We start from the raw sequence: 25,089 nt of genomic DNA, 5'->3' as shown, positions 1-25,089 counted from the left end.
TCGTACCTATAGCGGTGCATGGTATGGATGGTGTATATAAACATGCAGACAACATGGCGGTATATTATCGTACCTATAGTGGAGCATGGTATAGATGGTGTATATAAACATGCAGACAACATGGCGGTATATTATCGTACATATAGCGGTGCACAGTATGGATGGTGTATATGAACATGCAGACAACATGGCGGTATATTATCGTACCTATAGCGGTGCATGGTATGGTATGGATGGTGTATATAAACATGCAGACAAGATGGCAGTATATTATCGTACCTATAGCGGTGCATGGTATGGATGTGTATATGAACATGCAGACAAGATGGCGATATATTATCGTACCTATAGCGGTGCATGGTATGGATGGTGTATATAAACATGCAGACAAGATGGCGGTATATTATCGTACCTATAGCGGTGCATGGTATGGATGGTGTATATGAACATGCAGACAAGATGGCGGTATATTATCGTACCTATAGCGATGCATGGTATGGATGGTGTATATGAACATGCAGACAAGATGGCGGTATATTATCGTACCTATAGTGGTGCATGGTATGGTATGGATGGTGTATATAAACATGCAGACAAGATGGCGGTATATTATCGTACCTATAGCGGTGCATGGTATGGATGGTGTACATGAACATGCAGACAAGATGGCGGTATATTATCGTACCTATAGCGGTGCATGGTATGGATGGTGTATATGAACATGCAGACAAGATGGCGGTATATTATCGTACCTATAGCGGTGAATGGTATGGTATGGATGGTGTATATAAACATGCAGACAAGATGGCGGTATATTATCGTACCTATAGCGGTGAATGGTATGGATGGTGTATATAAACATGCAGACAAGATGGCGGTATATTATCGTACCTATAGCGGTGCATGGTATGGATGGTGTATATAAACATGCAGACAACATGGCGGTATATTATCGTACATGTAGCGGTGCACAGTATGGATGGTGTATATGAACATGCAGACAACATGGCGGTATATTATCGTACCTATAGTGGTGTATGGTATGGATGGTGTATATAAACATGCAGACAACATGGCGGTATATTATCGTACATATAGCGATGCACAGTATGGATGGTGTATATGAACATGCAGACAACATGGCGGTATATTATCGTACCTATAGCGGTGCATGGTATGGTATGGATGGTGTATATAAATATGCAGACAACATGGCGGTATATTATCGTACCTATAGCGGTGCATAGTATGGATGGTGTATATAAACATGCAGACAAGATGGCGGTATATTATCGTACCTATAGCGGTGCATGGTATGGATGGTGTATATAAACATGCAGACAAGATGGCGGTATATTATCGTACCTATAGCGGTGCATAGTATGGATGGTGTATATAAACATGCAGACAAGATGGCGGTATATTATCGTACCTATAGCGGTGCATGGTATGGATGGTGTATATGAACATGCAGACAAGATGGCGGTATATTATCATACCTATAGCGGTGCATGGTATGGATGGTGTATATAAACATGCAGACAAGATGGCGGTATATTATCGTACCTATAGCGGTGCATGGTATGGATGGTGTATATAAACATGCAGACAAGATGGCGGTATATTATCGTACCTATAGCGGTGCATAGTATGGATGGTGTATATGAACATGCAGACAAGATGGCGGTATATTATCGTACCTATAGCGGTGCATGGTATGGTATGGATGGTGTATATAAACATGCAGACAAGATGGCGGTATATTATCGTACCTATAGCGGTGAATGGTATGGTATGGATGGTGTATATAAACATGCAGACAAGATGGCGGTATATTATCGTACCTATAGCGGTGAATGGTATGGATGGTGTATATAAACATGCAGACAAGATGGCGGTATATTATCGTACCTATAGCGGTGCATGGTATGGTATGGATGGTGTATATAAACATGCAGACAAGATGGAGGTATATTATCGTACCTATAGTGGTGCATGGTATGGATGGTGTATATAAACATGCAGACAAGATGGCGGTATATTATCATACCTATAGCGGTGCATGGTATGGATGGTGTATATAAACATGCAGACAACATGGCGGTATATTATTTTACCTATAGTGGAGCATGGTATAGATGGTGTATATAAACATGCAGACAACATGGCGGTATATTATCGTACATATAGCGGTGCACAGTATGGATGGTGTATATAAACATGCAGACAACATGGCGGTATATTATCGTACCTATAGTGGTGCATAGTATGGATGGTGTATATGAACATGCAGACAACATGGCGGTATATTATCGTACCTATAGCGGTGCATAGTATGGATGGTGTATATAAACATGCAGACAAGATGGCGGTATATTATCATACCTATAGCGGTGCATGGTATGGATGGTGTATATAAACATGCAGACAACATGGCGGTATATTATCGTACCTATAGTGGAGCATGGTATAGATGGTGTATATAAACATGCAGACAACATGGCGGTATATTATCGTACATATAGCGGTGCACAGTATGGATGGTGTATATAAACATGCAGACAACATGGCGGTATATTATCGTACCTATAGTGGTGCATAGTATGGATGGTGTATATGAACATGCAGACAACATGGCGGTATATTATCGTACCTATAGTGGTGTATGGTATGAATGGTGTATATAAACATGCAGACAAGATGGCGGTATATTATCGTACCTATAGCAGTGCATGGTATGGATGGTGTATATAAACATGCAAACAAGATGGCGGTATATTATCGTACCTATAGCGGTGCATAGTATGGATGGTGTATATAAACATGCAGACAAGATGGCGGTATATTATCGTACCTATAGCGGTGCATGGTATGGATGGTGTATATAAACATGCAGACAAGATGGCGGTATATTATCGTACCTATAGCGGTGCATAGTATGGATGGTGTATATAAACATGCAGACAAGATGGCGGTATATTATCGTACCTATAGCGGTGCATGGTATGGATGGTGTATATGAACATGCAGACAAGATGGCGGTATATTATCATACCTATAGCGGTGCATGGTATGGATGGTGTATATAAACATGCAGACAAGATGGCGGTATATTATCGTACCTATAGCGGTGCATGGTATGGATGGTGTATATAAACATGCAGACAAGATAGCGGTATATTATCATACCTATAGCGGTGCATGGTATGGATGGTGTATATGAACATGCAGACAAGATGGCGGTATATTATCGTACCTATAGCGGTGCATGGTATGGTATGGATGGTGTATATAAACATGCAGACAAGATGGCAGTATATTATCGTACCTATAGCGGTGCATGGTATGGATGGTGTATATAAACATGCAGACAAGATGGCGATATATTATCGTACCTATAGCGGTGCATGGTATGGTATGGATGGTGTATATAAACATGCAGACAAGATGGCGGTATATTATCGTACCTATAGCGGTGCATGGTATGGATGGTGTATATGAACATGCAGACAAGATGGCGGTATATTATCGTACCTATAGCGGTGCATGGTATGGATGGTGTATATGAACATGCAGACAAGATGGCGGTATATTATCGTACCTATAGCGGTGAATGGTATGGATGGTGTATATAAACATGCAGACAAGATGGCGGTATATTATCGTACCTATAGCGGTGAATGGTATGGATGGTGTATATAAACATGCAGACAAGATGGCGGTATATTATCGTACCTATAGCGGTGCATGGTATGGATGGTGTATATAAACATGCAGACAACATGGCGCTATATTATCGTACCTATAGTGGAGCATAGTATGGATGGTGTATATGAACATGCAGACAACATGGCGGTATATTATCGTACATATAGCGGTGCACAGTATGGATGGTGTATATGAACATGCAGACAACATGGCGGTATATTATCGTACCTATAGTGGTGTATGGTATGGATGGTGTATATAAACTTGCAGACAACATGGCGGTATATTATCGTACATATAGCGGTGCACAATATGAATGGTGTATATGAACATGCAGACAACATGGCGGTATATTATCGTACCTATAGCAGTGCATGGTATGGTATGGATGGTGTATATAAACATGCAGACAACATGGCGGTATATTATCGTACCTATAGCGGTGCATGGTATGGATGGTGTATATAAACATGCAGACAACATGGTGGTATATTATCGTACCTATAGCGGTGCATGGTATGGATGGTGTATATAAACATGCAGACAAGATGGCGGTATATTATTATACCTATAGAGGTGCATGGTATCGTATGGATGGTGTATATAAACATGCAGACAAGATGGCGGTATATTATCGTACCTATAGCGGTGCATAGTATGGATGGTGTATATAAACATGCAGACAACATGGCGGTATATTATCGTACCTATAGCGGTGAATGGTATCGTATGGATGGTGTATATGAACATGCAGACAAGATGGCGGTATATTATCATACCTATAGCGGTGCATGGTATGGATGGTGTATATAAACATGCAGACAAGATGGCGGTATATTATCGTACCTATAGCGGTGCATGGTATGGATGGTGTATATGAACATGCAGACAAGATGGCGGTATATTATCGTACCTATAGCGGTGCATGGTATGGTATGGATGGTGTATATAAACATGCAGACAAGATGGCAGTATATTATCGTACCTATAGCGGTGCATGGTATGGATGGTGTATATAAACATGCAGACAAGATGGCGATATATTATCGTACCTATAGCGGTGCATGGTATGGTATGGATGGTGTATATAAACATGCAGACAAGATGGCGGTATGTTATCGTACCTATAGCGGTGCATGGTATGGATGGTGTATATGAACATGCAGACAAGATGGCGGTATATTATCGTACCTATAGCGGTGCATGGTATGGATGGTGTATATGAACATGCAGACAAGATGGCGGTATATTATCGTACCTATAGCGGTGAATGGTATGGTATGGATGGTGTATATAAACATGCAGACAAGATGGCGGTATATTATCGTACCTATAGCGGTGAATGGTATGGATGGTGTATATAAACATGCAGACAAGATGGCGGTATATTATCGTACCTATAGCGGTGCATGGTATGGATGGTGTATATAAACATGCAGACAACATGGCGGTATATTATCGTACCTATAGTGGAGCATAGTATGGATGGTGTATATGAACATGCAGAGAACATGGCGGTATATTATCATACCTATAGCGGTGCACAGTATGGATGGTGTATATGAACATGCAGACAACATGGCGGTATATTATCGTACCTATAGTGGAGCATAGTATGGATGGTGTATATGAACATGCAGACAACATGGCGGTATATTATCGTACCTATAGCGGTGCATAGTATGGATGGTGTATATGAACATGCAGACAACATGGCGGTATATTATCGTACATATAGCGGTGCACAGTATGGATGGTGTATATGAACATGCAGACAACATGGCGGTATATTATCGTACCTATAGTGGTGTATGGTATGGATGGTGTATATAAACATGCAGACAACATGGCGGTATATTATCGTACATATAGCGGTGCACAATATGAATGGTGTATATGAACATGCAGACAACATGGCGGTATATTATCGTACCTATAGCAGTGCATGGTATGGTATGGATGGTGTATATAAACATGCAGACAACATGGCGGTATATTATCGTACCTATAGCGGTGCATGGTATGGATGGTGTATATAAACATGCAGACAAGATGGCGGTATATTATTATACCTATAGAGGTGCATGGTATCGTATGGATGGTGTATATAAACATGCAGACAAGATGGCGGTATATTATCGTACCTATAGCGGTGCATAGTATGGATGGTGTATATAAACATGCAGACAACATGGCGGTATATTATCGTACCTATAGCGGTGAATGGTATCGTATGGATGGTGTATATAAACAAGCAGAGAAGATGGCGGTATATTATCGTACCTATAGCGGTGCATAGTATGGATGGTGTATATAAACATGCAGACAACATGGCGGTATATTATCGTACCTATAGTGGTGCATGGTATAGATGGTGTATATAAACATGCAGACAAGATGGCGGTATATTATCGTACCTATAGCGGTGCATGGTATGGTATGGATGGTGTATATAAACATGCAGACAAGATGGCGGTATATTATCGTACTTATAGCGGTGCATGGTATGGATGGTGTATATAAGCATGCAGAGAAGATGGCGGTATATTATCGTACCTATAGCGGGTGCATGATATGGATGGTGTATATAAACATGCAGACAAGATGGCGGTATATTATCGTACCTATAGCGGTGCATGGTATGGTATGGATGATGTATATAAACATGCAAACAAGATGGCGGTATATTATCGTACCTACAGCGGTGCATGGTATGGATGGTGTATATAAACATGCAGACAAGATGGCGGTATATTATCATACCTATAGCGGTGCGTGGTATGGATGATGTATATAAACATGCAGACAACATGGCGGTATATTATCGTACCTATAGCGGTGCATGGTATGGATGGTGTATATAAACATGCAGACAAGATGGCGGTATATTATCGTACCTATAGCGGTGCATGGTATGGTATGGATGGTGTATATAAACATGCAGACAAGATGGCGGTATATTATCGTACCTATAGCGTTGCATGGTATGGATGGTGTATATAAACATGCAGACAAGATGGTGGTATATTATCGTACCTATAGCGGTGCATGGTATGGATGGTGTATATAAACATGCAGAGAACATGGCGGTATATTATCGTACCTATAGCGGTGCATGATATGGATGGTGTATATAAAAATGCAGACAAGATGGCGGTATATTATCGTACCTATAGCGGTGCATGGTATGGATGGTGTATATAAACATGCAGACAAGATGGCGGTATATTATCGTACCTATAGCGGTGCATGGTATGGATGGTGTATATGAACATGCAGACAACATGGCGGTATATTATTATACCTATAGCGGTGCACAGTATGGATGGTGTATATAAACATGCAGAGAACATGGCGGTATATTATCGTACCTATAGCGGTGCATGGTATGGATATACTCCAGCAGAGACCAAAAGACTTATTATGAAGATATCAACTAGATATAGCAAATAAGTACATAAAATATAACTTTTATTAATGAAAAGTCTAAAAAGAAATTTATAACATGATGCCCATATGGTGTATCATAAGTAAAAAGATATAAATATCTACGATATGGCTGGACAGAATATCAGGCCCTATTAGGTCCAGCATAAGTAAGAATAATGAAGGTATACAAGCCATGAAGTCCAAAAAGAGAACCCCACAGATACGCAAAAAGACAAGGTATATCTCACCAAATGCCCATATAGCAATATAGACGGTGATTATACCTATATCTGTGTATACCCATAGACAAAACCAGCCATTATTAAATGGTAAATAAGTATACAATCAAATAGAGCTATGAGGGGCCTTCTATTATCATCCAGGCACTCAATCCTCATAAAACATGGAAACATCTCACCCGGGGTCTTTTTATATATATCTACTCCCCCTTTACATTCCAGGTGATGAGTTAATCCATGGAACATCCCAAGCCGAGGTATACCTCACCAAATACCCATATAGCAATATATACGGTGATCATACCTATATCTGCATATACCCATAGACATAACAAGCCATTATTAAATGGTAGGTATGTATACAGAAATAGAGCTATGAGGAGCCTTCTATTACCATCCAGGCATTAAATCCTCATAGAACATGGAAACATCTCACCCGGGGTCTTTTTATGTCTGCTCCCCCTTTACATTATAGGTGATCAGTTTGTCCACGGAACATCCCGACGCGTTTCAATTCTTCATCAGGGGTATATAGTTCCTCTTCATTAAGGGTATATCATTCCTCATTCCTGCATTGGTTCCTTAATCATATCCTAATGCCTCAAGTGGGTACACATTATGCCCTGCTTTATATGCGTGCGTTAAGCCGCGCTCCTTCATAATTACCGCGCTGACCGTGACGTGTTTCCGGTCCCAGAATACCACACTGCCGGAAGTAAACATCACGCGTTACCATGGGCATGGAACGCACTTCCGGTCCCAGAATACCCCGTTACCGGAAGTCAACGTCACGCGTTCCCATGGATATGGAACGCAAGCGTGCTGCTAGGAAACACGCATCACCTTACCAATACGTGTTGCCGCCTCACGCCATGCTGGAACCCACAGGTTCCTCCCCCATGCGATCCAGCAATCATATTAAGTGGGATAAAGGATTTTCAACAGCGGGAAAAGGCCACCCTCCGTTGTCCACATCTCTATCAAAACAAATACCCCAAATAATAATAATGTGTAAGAAGGCTCTATCTGTTAGTCACCAGAAAAACTGCCTAATTGTCTAAGTAAACACGTACAGTTCTCTCCATAAATTTATACAAATAGATCATGGATTAAAAAGGTTTTTATCGAGATAGAAAAGACCATATAAGTGCAATGCTTCGGTATGTTACATGGGGGTTCCCGTGGGACAAATAGTTTCAAAGAATAATATATTAATCAATCACCAAAGCCACAGCGGACCTCTCAAGAGAAACAGAAGAAAAAGGGGGGGGGGCCCTAATGAAACAACTATAGTGATAACTAATCTGCTTACCCTACCTACGTGGAGGTTGGCACCCTACAAATCCTGCGCAAATGGCGCCCCCACTCTACGGTGGCTTTCCATATCTACTTAACCCTATTCTGTCCCTATTCTGGAAGGAATGGGGCAAAGGAAAGAATCTCATTCATACCAAGTGGGGTAGTGGTGCCCAGGGTAAAGATCCAACGAGTTTCCTTTTGTAAAATGCGTAAATCCCAGTTTCCTCCTCTTATCGAAGGTGTCACCTTTTCAATGCCCATAAATTTAATGACATTGGCATCCCCCTGGTGCATAGTGTTTACATGATTAGCTATTGGGGTATCTTTCTTGTTTTTTATATCACGTAAGTGTTCTAATATCCTTTTCTTAAACTCCCTTCGTGTCTTCCCAATATATTCCAATTTGCATATACAAGTCGCTTTGTATATCACTCCCTTCGATCGACAATTTATGAGTTCCCTAATCTTGAACTCCCTCCCCTTGACAAAGCTCCTGAAAGTATTACCCTGGGTCATGGCAGAACATGCCTTGCAGTTATTACACCGATAGCAGCCAGAAACCCCTCGATCCAACCATGTGGGACTACGCTCAGACATAAAATGACTATGGACGAGACGATCCCTAAGGGACCTCCCTCTACGATAGGTAATTTGTGGTTGTGAGGCCAACTTATCTCCAACGTCCTCATCCATACGAAGGATACCCCAATGTTTCTTAAAAATCTGTTTGACCTGTTGAGATTTATTACAGAATCGTGTTATGAATCTAATTGTAGACTCTTCTTGATGTTTGGCTTTTGGAACCAATAGCTCACTTCTCTCTCTCACCAAAGACTCTCTATAGGCCTGATTCAGAACCTTTTTAGGGTATCCTCTATCTAGAAATCTGTTTCTCAAGTCCCAAGCTTGTCTTTCATAGTCATTAACATCAGAGCAATTCCTCCTGAGCCTTACAAATTGACCCTTTGGGATACCTCTCTTGAGTGGGACTGGATGATTGCTTTCCCATCTCAGGAGGGTATTAGTTGCTGTTGGTTTTCTATAGGTTTCTGTCCTTAATTCGCCATTAGCCTCTCTGTGAACCAATACATCTAAAAAGGCCAATTTTGTTCTATTCACTTCCGATGTAAATAGTAGACCAATCGGGTTGTCATTAAGTCTTGCGACGAATTCACGGAAACTATCCGGTGTTCCGTTCCATATCACAAAAACATCGTCAATAAATCGCAGCCACATGACAACCCCGTTGGCTAGGTCACATTCATTAAAAACCATGGTTTCTTCCCACCAGCCCAGGAGCAAATTAGCATAAGAGGGAGCACATGGGCTCCCCATTGCTGTGCCCCTGAGCTGGTGGAAATATTCCCCATCGAACGTGAAGACGTTGTTATTGAGACAAAATTCAAGGAGTTTCAAGGTGAACTCATTATGTATAGTGAATTGTCTACCCCTTGATCTTAGGTAGTAGTCAACGGCTCTTAAACCAAATTCATGGGGGATCGAGGAGTATAAGGCTTCTACATCCACACTCCCCAAAATCATGTCTTGCTCCAATACAACACCCTCGAGTTTCCTCAAGAGGTCCGCTGTGTCACGCACATACGAATTTAAAGCTATCACAAATGGTCTCAGAATTTTATCAATATATGTGCCTGCCTTATGTGTGAGGCTGTTAATTCCAGACACAATGGGTCTTGCTTTTAGTGGTTCCAGACCTTTATGGACTTTAGGAAGACCATAAAAAGTCGCTGTGATCAGGTAGGCTGGGACCAGATAGTCCTTTTCATTTTTATCAATCACTTTGTTAATGAAACCTTCCTGTACCAACTCCCTGAGTTTGTTATGTAAATCCTTAGTTGGGTTAAGTGATAGTCTCCGATAACCCTCCTTCTGTTCGAGTAACCCCAAACACATTGCACGATAATGGTCAGTATCCATGATGACTAAATTCCCGCCTTTGTCAGACGGTTTTATTACAATATTTTTGTCCCCTTCCAATCTCAGCAAACATTCCATTTCCCCCTTAGATAGATTATGGCTTCGATCGTTTCTACCGTATTCAAGGTCAACCAAGTCTTTTGTCACTAGATTTAAAAATACGTCTATAGAGCAAATGTCACCAGATGATGGTGGTATCTTCTGACTCCTATTCTTTAAGGCCGTAAATGGGCCTTTTCCATCAATATTGGGGTTTAAATCTCCCAAGTGGTACAGAAGTCTAACGTCCTCCAGTAGATCTTCTTCAATCCCCAAGTCCCTACTACTTTTCTTGCCTTCCCTAATAAAGTGCTTTTTCCATTTTAATTTACGAACAAACAAATGTAAATCCTTAACCACTTCAAAAGCATCAAAATCGGTAGTAGGGACGAAGGATAGGCCCTTGCTGAGGACACACATTTCGTTTTCTAACAACTGTCTTTTAGAGAGATTAATAATCTGAAGCTCTAGTTGGGGTTGTTGAATCTGCTTCTGAGAGGATATTGTAGGTCTAAAAAATTGCTCCTCTGTGGTGATCTCTTACTGGAGCTCCTCCCCTGATTAAATCCTCTACCTCTCCCCCTAATTTTGTGATTTTTACCCTTCCCCTCAGTTTCCGATACCTCAGTTTCCGAAGAAGAAGGGTCAATATCAGTGGTCCTTGTATTTCTAATCACTGGAAAGGTGTAGGCCTTATTATCTTTAAATTCTGCCAGATCTTTACTGAAGAACTTATGTTTTCTCTCTTTTAGATGGAACTGAAAACGTTCAATCGTATTCTGCAAACTTAATTCCTTCTGTATAAATTCTGGCTCTGAGGAAAATTTTTTTGTGACCTCTATCTGCTCTTTCAAAGACTCATTAAGTGTGAATAAAGTTGATTTTTCTTCTTCCAATAGTATCTTCATAAACCTGATCGAGCTCTCAGTGGCTTCCCTTTCCCACTTAGTCATTAAGGTAGAACTCTTATAGCGATATCCAGGTGAGAGGGCAATCCGCAGGTGTCTAGGTACAATACCCGCCTTAATATAATTTTCAAGAGACTGTACCTCCCACCAGGACGCTATTTGATCCTTATAGAGTTTTGTAAGTTCTTTGAATGCTGAATTGAAAGAGGGAGTATATTTTTTTTGAGTGAACAATCTATCTGAGAATACCTCCTTTGCTTCATCTATCCATTGATCAGTATTGATACCAACAGTGAGAAAGCCTGCCATGCTATAATATAAATATACTCCAGCAGAGACCAAAAGACTTATTATGAAGATATCAACTAGATATAGCAAATAAGTACATAAAATATAACTTTTATTAATGAAAAGTCTAAAAAGAAATTTATAACATGATGCCCATATGGTGTATCATAAGTAAAAAGATATAAATATCTACGATATGGCTGGACAGAATATCAGGCCCTATTAGGTCCAGCATAAGTAAGAATAATGAAGGTATTCAAGCTATGAAGTCCAAAAAGAGAACCCCACAGATACGCAAAAAGACAAGGTATATCTCACCAAATGCCCATATAGCAATATAGACGGTGATTATACCTATATCTGTGTATACCCATAGACAAAACCAGCCATTATTAAATGGTAAATAAGTATACAATCAAATAGAGCTATGAGGGGCCTTCTATTATCATCCAGGCACTCAATCCTCATAAAACATGGAAACATCTCACCTGGGGTCTTTTTATATATATCTACTCCCCCTTTACATTCCAGGTGATGAGTTAATCCATGGAACATCCCAAGCCGAGGTATACCTCACCAAATACCCATATAGCAATATATACGGTGATCATACCTATATCTGCATATACCCATAGACATAACAAGCCATTATTAAATGGTAGGTATGTATACAGAAATAGAACTATGAGGAGCCTTCTATTACCATCCAGGCATTTAAATCCTCATAGAACATGGAAACATCTCACCCGGGGTCTTTTTATGTCTGCTCCCCCTTTACATTATAGGTGATCAGTTTGTCCACGGAACATCCCGACGCGTTTCAATTCTTCATCAGGGGTATATAGTTCCTCTTCATTAAGGGTATATCATTCCTCATTCCTGCATTGGTTCCTTAATCATATCCTAATGCCTCAAGTGGGTACACATTATGCCCTGCTTTATATGCGTGCGTTAAGCCACGCTCCTTCATAATTACCGCGCTGACTGTGACGTGTTTCCGGTCCCAGAATACCACACTGCCGGAAGTAAACATCACGCGTTACCATGGGCATGGAACGCACTTCCGGTCCCAGAATACCCCGTTACCGGAAGTCAACGTCACGCGTTCCCATGGATATGGAACGCAAGCGTGCTGCTAGGAAACACGCATCACCTTACCAATACGTGTTGCCGCCTCACGCCATGCTGGAACCCACAGGTTCCTCCCCCATGCGATCCAGCAATCATATTAAGTGGGATAAAGGATTTTCAACAGCGGGAAAAGGCCACCCTCCGTTGTCCACATCTCTATCAAAACAAATACCCCAAATAATAATAATGTGTAAGAAGGCTCTATCTGTTAGTCACCAGAAAAACTGCCTAATTGTCTAAGTAAACACGTACAGTTCTCTCCATGGATGGATGGTGTATATAAACATGCAGACAACATGGCGGTATATTATCGTACCTATAGCGGTGCATGGTATGGATGGTGTATATGAACATGCAGACAACATGGCGGTATATTATCGTACCTATAGCGGTGCATAGTATGGATGGTGTATATGAAAATGCAGACAACATGGCGGTATATTATTATACCTATAGCGGTGCATAGTATGGATGGTGTATATGAACATGCAGACAACATGGCGGTATATTATCGTACCTATAGCGGTGCATAGTATGGATGGTGTATATGAAAATGCAGACAACATGGCGGTATATTATTATACCTATAGCGGTGCATAGTATGGATGGTGTATATGTACATGCAGACAACATGGCGGTATATTATCGTACCTATAGCGGTGCACAGTATGGATGGTGTATATAAAAATGCAGAGAACATGGCGGTATATTATCGTACCTATAGCGGTGCACAGTATGGATGGTGTATATAAACATGCAGACAACATGGCGGTATATTATCATACCTATAGCGGTGCAAAGTATGGATGGTGTATATAAACATGCAGACAACATGGCGGTATATTATCGTACCTATAGCGGTGCATAGTATGGATGGTGTATATAAACATGCAGACAAGATGGCGGTATATTATTATACCTATAGCGGTGCATAGTATGGATGGCGTATATGAACATGCAGACAACATGGCGGTATATTATTATACCTATAGCGGTGCACAGTATGGATGGTGTATATGAATATGCAGACAACATGGCGGTATATTATCGTACCTATAGCGGTGCATAGTATGGATGGTGTATATAAACATGCAGAGAACATGGCGGTATATTATCATACCTATAGTGGTGCATAGTATGGATGGTGTATATGAACATGCAGACAACATGGCGGTATATTATTATACCTATAGCGGTGCACAGTATGGATGGTGTATATGAATATGCAGACAACATGGCGGTATATTATCGTACCTATAGCGGTGCATAGTATGGATGGTGTATATAAACATGCAGAGAACATGGCGGTATATTATCGTACCTATAGCGGTGCATAGTATGGATGGTGTATATGAACATGCAGACAACATGACGGTATATTATTATACCTATAGCGGTGCACAGTATGGATGGTGTATATAAACATGCAGACAAGATGGCGGTATATTATCGTATCTATAGCGGTGCATGGTATGGTATGGATGGTGTATATAAACATGCAGACAACATGGCGGTATATTATCGTACCTATAGCGGTGCACAGTATGGATGGTGTATATAAACATGCAGACAACATGGTGGTATATTATCATACCTATAGCGGTGCATGGTATGGTATGGATGGTGTATATAAACATGCAGACTACATGGCGGTATATTATCGTACCTATAGCGGTGCATAGTATGGATGGTGTATATGAACATGCAGACAACATGGCGGTATATTATTATACCTATAGCGGTGCATAGTATGGATGGTGTATATGAACATGCAGACAACATGGCGGTATATTATCGTACCTATAGCGGTGCATAGTATGGATGGTGTATATGAACATGCAGACAACATGGCGGTATATTATTATACCTATAGCGGTGCACAGTATGGATGGTGTATATAAAAATGCAGAGAACATGGCGGTATATTATCGTACCTATAGCGGTGCACAGTATGGATGGTGTATATAAACATGCAGACAACATGGCGGTATATTATCGTACCTATAGCGGTGCATAGTATGGATGGTGTATATGAACATGCAAACAACATGGCGGTATATTATTATACCTATAGCGGTGCATAGTATGGATGGTGTATATGAACATGCAGACAACATGGCGGTATATTATCGTACCTATAGCGGTGCATAGTATGGATGGTGTATATGAACATGCAGACAACATGGCGGTATATTATCGTACCTATAGCGGTGCATAGTATGGATGGTGTATATAAACATGCAGACAACATGGCGGTATATTATTATACCTATAGCGGTGCACAGTATGGATGGTGTATATAAAAATGCAGAGAACATGGCGGTATATTATCGTACCTATAGCGGTGCACAGTATGGATGGTGTATATAAACATGCAGACAACATGGCGGTATATTATCGTACCTATAGCGGTGCATAGTATGGATGGTGTATATGAACATGCAAACAACATGGCGGTATATTATTATACCTATAGCGGTGCATAGTATGGATGGTGTATATGAACATGCAGACAACATGGCGGTATATTATCGTACCTATAGCGGTGCATAGTATGGATGGTGTATATGAACATGCAGACAACATGGCGGTATATTATCGTACCTATAGCGGTGCATGGCATGGATGGTGTATATGAACATGCAGACAACATGGCGGTATATTATCGTACCTATAGCGGTGCACGGTATGGATGGTGTATATGAACATGCAGACAACATGGCGGTATATTATCGTACCTATAGCGGTGCATGGCATGGATGGTGTATATAAACATGCAGACAACATGGCGGTATATTATCGTACCTATAGCGGTGCACAGTATGGATGGTGTATATGAACATGCAGACAACATGGCGGTATATTATCGTACCTATAGCGGTGCACAGTATGGATGGTGTATATAAACATGCAGAGAACATGGCGGTATATTATCGTACCTATAGCGGTGCATAGTATGGATGGTGTATATGAACATGCAGACAACATGGCGGTATATTATCGTACCTATAGCGGTGCATGGCATGGATGGTGTATATGAACATGCAGACAACATGGCGGTATATTATCGTACCTATAGCGGTGCACGGTATGGATGGTGTATATGAACATGCAGACAACATGGCGGTATATTATCGTACCTATAGCGGTGCATGGAATGGATGGTGTATATAAACATGCAGACAACATGGCGGTATATTATCGTACCTATAGCGGTGCACAGTATGGATGGTGTATATGAACATGCAGACAACATGGCGGTATATTATCGTACCTATAGCGGTGCACAGTATGGATGGTGTATATAAACATGCAGACAACATGGCGGTATATTATTATACCTATAGCGGTGCATAGTATGGATGGTGTATATGAACATGCAGACAACATGGCGGTATATTATCGTACCTATAGCGGTGCACAGTATGGATGGTGTATATAAACATGCAGACAACATGGTGGTATATTATCATACCTATAGCTGTGCATGGTATGGTATGGATGGTGTATATAAACATGCAGACTACATGGCGGTATATTATCGTACCTATAGCGGTGCATAGTATGGATGGTGTATATGAACATGCAGACAACATGGCGGTATATTATTATACCTATAGCGGTGCATAGTATGGATGGTGTATATGAACATGCAGACAACATGGCGGTATATTATCGTACCTATAGCGGTGCATAGTATGGATGGTGTATATGAACATGCAGACAACATGGCGGTATATTATTATACCTATAGCGGTGCACAGTATGGATGGTGTATATAAAAATGCAGAGAACATGGCGGTATATTATCGTACCTATAGCGGTGCACAGTATGGATGGTGTATATAAACATGCAGACAACATGGCGGTATATTATCGTACCTATAGCGGTGCATAGTATGGATGGTGTATATAAACATGCAGAGAAGATGGCGGTATATTATTGTACCTATAGCGGTGCATAGTATGGATGGTGTATATGAACATGCAGACAACATGGCGGTATATTATTATACCTATAGCGGTGCATAGTATGGATGTTGTATATGAACATGCAAACAACATGGCGGTATATTATTATACCTATAGCGGTGCATAGTATGGATGGTGTATATGAACATGCAGACAACATGGCGGTATATTATCGTACCTATAGCGGTGCATAGTATGAATGGTGTATATGAACATGCAGACAACATGGCGGTATATTATCGTACCTATAGCGGTGCATGGCATGGATGGTGTATATGAACATGCAGACAACATGGCGGTATATTATCGTACCTATAGCGGTGCATGGCATGGATGGTGTATATGAACATGCAGACAACATGGCGGTATATTATCGTACCTATAGCGGTGCATAGTATGGATGGTGTATATGACCATGCAGACAACATGGCGGTATATTAACGTACCTATAGCGGTGCATAGTATGGATGGTGTATATGAACATGCAGACAACATGGCGGTATATTATCGTACCTATAGCGGTGCATGGTATGGATGGTGTATATAAACATGCAGACAACATGGCGGTATATTATCGTACCTATAGCGGTGCACAGTATGGATGGTGTATATGAACATGCAGACAACATGGCGGTATATTATCGTACCTATAGCGGTGCACAGTATGGATGGTGTATATAAACATGCAGAGAACATGGCGGTATATTATCGTACCTATAGCGGTGCATAGTATGGATGGTGTATATGAACATGCAGACAACATGGCGGTATATTATCGTACCTATAGCGGTGCATAGTATGGATGGTGTATATGAACATGCAGACAACATGGCGGTATATTATCGTACCTATAGTGGTGCATAGTATGGATGGTGTATAGAAACATGCAGAGAACATGGCGGTATATTATCGTACCTATAGCGGTGCACAGTATGGATGGTGTATATGAATATGCAGACAACATGGCGGTATATTATCGTACCTATAGCGGTGCATGGTATGGATGGTGTATATAAACATGCAGACAACATGGCGGTATATTATCGTACCTATAGCGGTGCATAGTATGGATGGTGTATATGAACATGCAGACAACATGGCGGTATATTATCGTACATATAGCGGTGCATGGTATGGTATGGATGGTGTATATAAACATGCAGACAAGATGGCGGTATATTATCGTACCTATAGCGGTGCATGGTATGGATGGTGTATATAAACATGCAAACAAGATGGCGGTATATTATCGTACCTATAGCGGTGCATAGTATGGATGGTGTATATAAACATGCAGACAAGATGGCGGTATATTATCGTACCTATAGCGGTGCATGGTATGGATGGTGTATATAAACATGCAGACAAGATGGCGGTATATTATCGTACCTATAGCGGTGCATAGTATGGATGGTGTATATAAACATGCAGACAAGATGGCGGTATATTATCGTACCTATAGCGGTGCATGGTATGGATGGTGTATATAAACATGCAAACAAGATGGCGGTATATTATCGTACCTATAGCGGTGCATAGTATGGATGGTGTATATAAACATGCAGACAAGATGGCGGTATATTATCGTACCTATAGCGGTGCATGGTATGGATGGTGTATATAAACATGCAGAGAACATGGCGGTATATTATCGTACCTATAGCGGTGCATAGTATGGATGGTGTATATGAACATGCAGACAACATGGCGGTATATTATTATACCTATAGCGGTGCACAGTATGGATGGTGTATATAAACATGCAGAGAACATGGTGGTATATTATCGTACCTATAGCGGTGCATAGTATGGATGGTGTATATGAACATGCAGACAACATGGCGGTATATTATTATACCTATAGCGGTGCATAGTATGGATGGTGTATATGAACATGCGGACAACATGGCGGTATATTATCGTACCTATAGCGGTGCATAGTATGGATGGTGTATATGAACATGCAGACAACATGGCGGTATATTATTATACCTATAGCGGTGCATAGTATGGATGGTGTATATGAATATGCAGACAACATGGCGGTATATTATCGTAGCTATAGCGGTGCATGGTATGGATGGCGTATATGAACATGCAGACAACATGGCGGTATATTATTATACCTATAGCGGTGCACAGTATGGATGGTGTATATGAATATGCAGACAACATGGCGGTATATTATCGTACCTATAGCGGTGCATAGTATGGATGGTGTATATAAACATGCAGAGAACATGGCGGTATATTATCATACCTATAGTGGTGCATAGTATGGATGGTGTATATGAACATGCAGACAACATGGCGGTATATTATTATACCTATAGCGGTGCACAGTATGGATGGTGTATATGAATATGCAGACAACATGGCGGTATATTATCGTACCTATAGCGGTGCATAGTATGGATGGTGTATATAAACATGCAGAGAACATGGCGGTATATTATCGTACCTATAGCGGTGCATAGTATGGATGGTGTATATGAACATGCAGACAACATGACGGTATATTATTATACCTATAGCGGTGCACAGTATGGATGGTGTATATAAACATGCAGACAAGATGGCGGTATATTATCGTATCTATAGCGGTGCATGGTATGGTATGGATGGTGTATATAAACATGCAGACAACATGGCGGTATATTATCGTACCTATAGCGGTGCACAGTATGGATGGTGTATATAAACATGCAGACAACATGGTGGTATATTATCATACCTATAGCGGTGCATGGTATGGTATGGATGGTGTATATAAACATGCAGACTACATGGCGGTATATTATCGTACCTATAGCGGTGCATAGTATGGATGGTGTATATGAACATGCAGACAACATGGCGGTATATTATTATACCTATAGCGGTGCATAGTATGGATGGTGTATATGAACATGCAGACAACATGGCGGTATATTATCGTACCTATAGCGGTGCATAGTATGGATGGTGTATATGAACATGCAGACAACATGGCGGTATATTATTATACCTATAGCGGTGCACAGTATGGATGGTGTATATAAAAATGCAGAGAACATGGCGGTATATTATCGTACCTATAGCGGTGCACAGTATGGATGGTGTATATAAACATGCAGACAACATGGCGGTATATTATCGTACCTATAGCGGTGCATAGTATGGATGGTGTATATGAACATGCAAACAACATGGCGGTATATTATTATACCTATAGCGGTGCATAGTATGGATGGTGTATATGAACATGCAGACAACATGGCGGTATATTATCGTACCTATAGCGGTGCATAGTATGGATGGTGTATATGAACATGCAGACAACATGGCGGTATATTATCGTACCTATAGCGGTGCATAGTATGGATGGTGTATATAAACATGCAGACAACATGGCGGTATATTATTATACCTATAGCGGTGCACAGTATGGATGGTGTATATAAAAATGCAGAGAACATGGCGGTATATTATCGTACCTATAGCGGTGCACAGTATGGATGGTGTATATAAACATGCAGACAACATGGCGGTATATTATCGTACCTATAGCGGTGCATAGTATGGATGGTGTATATGAACATGCAAACAACATGGCGGTATATTATTATACCTATAGCGGTGCATAGTATGGATGGTGTATATGAACATGCAGACAACATGGCGGTATATTATCGTACCTATAGCGGTGCATAGTATGGATGGTGTATATGAACATGCAGACAACATGGCGGTATATTATCGTACCTATAGCGGTGCATGGCATGGATGGTGTATATGAACATGCAGACAACATGGCGGTATATTATCGTACCTATAGCGGTGCACGGTATGGATGGTGTATATGAACATGCAGACAACATGGCGGTATATTATCGTACCTATAGCGGTGCATGGCATGGATGGTGTATATAAACATGCAGACAACATGGCGGTATATTATCGTACCTATAGCGGTGCACAGTATGGATGGTGTATATGAACATGCAGACAACATGGCGGTATATTATCGTACCTATAGCGGTGCACAGTATGGATGGTGTATATAAACATGCAGAGAACATGGCGGTATATTATCGTACCTATAGCGGTGCATAGTATGGATGGTGTATATGAACATGCAGACAACATGGCGGTATATTATCGTACCTATAGCGGTGCATGGCATGGATGGTGTATATGAACATGCAGACAACATGGCGGTATATTATCGTACCTATAGCGGTGCACGGTATGGATGGTGTATATGAACATGCAGACAACATGGCGGTATATTATCGTACCTATAGCGGTGCATGGAATGGATGGTGTATATAAACATGCAGACAACATGGCGGTATATTATCGTACCTATAGCGGTGCACAGTATGGATGGTGTATATGAACATGCAGACAACATGGCGGTATATTATCGTACCTATAGCGGTGCACAGTATGGATGGTGTATATAAACATGCAGACAACATGGCGGTATATTATTATACCTATAGCGGTGCATAGTATGGATGGTGTATATGAACATGCAGACAACATGGCGGTATATTATCGTACCTATAGCGGTGCACAGTATGGATGGTGTATATAAACATGCAGACAACATGGTGGTATATTATCATACCTATAGCTGTGCATGGTATGGTATGGATGGTGTATATAAACATGCAGACTACATGGCGGTATATTATCGTACCTATAGCGGTGCATAGTATGGATGGTGTATATGAACATGCAGACAACATGGCGGTATATTATTATACCTATAGCGGTGCATAGTATGGATGGTGTATATGAACATGCAGACAACATGGCGGTATATTATCGTACCTATAGCGGTGCATAGTATGGATGGTGTATATGAACATGCAGACAACATGGCGGTATATTATTATACCTATAGCGGTGCACAGTATGGATGGTGTATATAAAAATGCAGAGAACATGGCGGTATATTATCGTACCTATAGCGGTGCACAGTATGGATGGTGTATATAAACATGCAGACAACATGGCGGTATATTATCGTACCTATAGCGGTGCATAGTATGGATGGTGTATATAAACATGCAGAGAAGATGGCGGTATATTATTGTACCTATAGCGGTGCATAGTATGGATGGTGTATATGAACATGCAGACAACATGGCGGTATATTATTATACCTATAGCGGTGCATAGTATGGATGTTGTATATGAACATGCAAACAACATGGCGGTATATTATTATACCTATAGCGGTGCATAGTATGGATGGTGTATATGAACATGCAGACAACATGGCGGTATATTATCGTACCTATAGCGGTGCATAGTATGGATGGTGTATATGAACATGCAGACAACATGGCGGTATATTATCGTACCTATAGCGGTGCATGGCATGGATGGTGTATATGAACATGCAGACAACATGGCGGTATATTATCGTACCTATAGCGGTGCATGGCATGGATGGTGTATATGAACATGCAGACAACATGGCGGTATATTATCGTACCTATAGCGGTGCATAGTATGGATGGTGTATATGACCATGCAGACAACATGGCGGTATATTAACGTACCTATAGCGGTGCATAGTATGGATGGTGTATATGAACATGCAGACAACATGGCGGTATATTATCGTACCTATAGCGGTGCATGGTATGGATGGTGTATATAAACATGCAGACAACATGGCGGTATATTATCGTACCTATAGCGGTGCACAGTATGGATGGTGTATATGAACATGCAGACAACATGGCGGTATATTATCGTACCTATAGCGGTGCACAGTATGGATGGTGTATATAAACATGCAGAGAACATGGCGGTATATTATCGTACCTATAGCGGTGCATAGTATGGATGGTGTATATGAACATGCAGACAACATGGCGGTATATTATCGTACCTATAGCGGTGCATAGTATGGATGGTGTATATGAACATGCAGACAACATGGCGGTATATTATCGTACCTATAGTGGTGCATAGTATGGATGGTGTATAGAAACATGCAGAGAACATGGCGGTATATTATCGTACCTATAGCGGTGCACAGTATGGATGGTGTATATGAATATGCAGACAACATGGCGGTATATTATCGTACCTATAGCGGTGCATGGTATGGATGGTGTATATAAACATGCAGACAACATGGCGGTATATTATCGTACCTATAGCGGTGCATAGTATGGATGGTGTATATGAACATGCAGACAACATGGCGGTATATTATCGTACATATAGCGGTGCATGGTATGGTATGGATGGTGTATATAAACATGCAGACAAGATGGCGGTATATTATCGTACCTATAGCGGTGCATGGTATGGATGGTGTATATAAACATGCAAACAAGATGGCGGTATATTATCGTACCTATAGCGGTGCATAGTATGGATGGTGTATATAAACATGCAGACAAGATGGCGGTATATTATCGTACCTATAGCGGTGCATGGTATGGATGGTGTATATAAACATGCAGACAAGATGGCGGTATATTATCGTACCTATAGCGGTGCATAGTATGGATGGTGTATATAAACATGCAGACAAGATGGCGGTATATTATCGTACCTATAGCGGTGCATAGTATGGATGGTGTATATAAACAAGCAGACAAGATGGCGGTATATTATCGTACCTATAGCGGTGCATGGTATGGATGGTGTATATGAACATGCAGACAAGATGGCGGTATATTATCATACCTATAGCGGTGCATGGTATGGATGGTGTATATGAACATGCAGACAAGATGGCGGTATATTATCGTACCTATAGCGGTGCATGGTATGGATGGTGTATATGAACATGCAGACAAGATGGCGGTATATTATCGTACCTATAGCGGTGCATGGTATGGTATGGATGGTGTATATAAACATGCAGACAAGATGGCAGTATATTATCGTACCTATAGCGGTGCATGGTATGGATGTTGTATATAAACATGCAGAGAAGATGGCGATATATATTATCGTACCTATAGCGTTGCATGGTATGGTATGGATGGTGTATATAAACATGCAGACAAGATGGCGGTATATTATCGTACCTATAGCGGTGCATGGTATGGATGGTGTATATAAACATGCAGACAAGATGGCTGTATATTATCGTACCTATAGCGGTGCATGGTATGGATGGTGTATATGAACATGCAGACAAGATGGCGGTATATTATCGTACCTATAGCGGTGCATGGTATGGTATGGATGGTGTATAGAAACATGCAGAGAACATGGCGGTATATTATCGTACCTATAGCGGTGCATAGTATGGATGGTGTATATAAACATGCAGACAAGATGGCGGTATATTATCGTACCTATAGCGGTGCATAGTATGGATGGTGTATATAAACATGCAGACAAGATGGCGGTATATTATCATACCTATAGCGGTGCATGGTATGGATGGTGTATATAAACATGCAGACAAGATGGCGGTATATTGTCGTACCTATAGCGGTGCATGGTATGGTATGGATGGTGTATATAAATATGCAGACAAGATGGCGGTATATTATCGTACCTATAGCGGTGCATGGTATGGATGGTGTATATAAACATGCAGACAAGATGGTGGTATATTATCGTACCTATAGCGGTGCATGGTATGGATGGTGTATATAAACATGCAGAGAACATGGCGGTATATTATCGTACCTATAGCGGTGCATGATATGGATGGTGTATATAAAAATGCAGACAAGATGGCGTTATATTATCGTACCTATAGCGGTGCATGGTATGGATGGTGTATATAAACATGCAGACAAGATGGCGGTATATTATCGTACCTATAGCGGTGCATGGTATGGATGGTGTATATGAACATGCAGACAACATGGCGGTATATTATCGTACCTATAGTGGTGTATGGTATGGATGGTGTATATAAACATGCAGACAAGATGGCGGTATATTATCGTACCTATAGTGGTGTATGGTATGGATGGTGTATATAAACATGCAGACAACATGGCGTTATATTATCGTACCTATAGCGGTGCATGGTATGGAAGGTGTATATAAACATTCAGACAAGATGGCGGTATATTATCGTACCTATAGCGGTGCATAGTAAGGATGGTGTATATAAACATGCAAACAAGATGGCGGTATATTATCGTACCTATAGC

The sequence above is a fragment of the Phyllobates terribilis genome, unplaced genomic scaffold (assembly GCF_046119375.1).
Source record: "Phyllobates terribilis strain yellow unplaced genomic scaffold, ASM4611937v1 Scaffold_186__1_contigs__length_3700242, whole genome shotgun sequence".
Taxonomy (NCBI): domain Eukaryota; kingdom Metazoa; phylum Chordata; class Amphibia; order Anura; family Dendrobatidae; genus Phyllobates; species Phyllobates terribilis.
The sequence above is the reverse complement of the archived record's forward strand: the minus strand, read 5'-3'. Positions refer to the sequence as shown.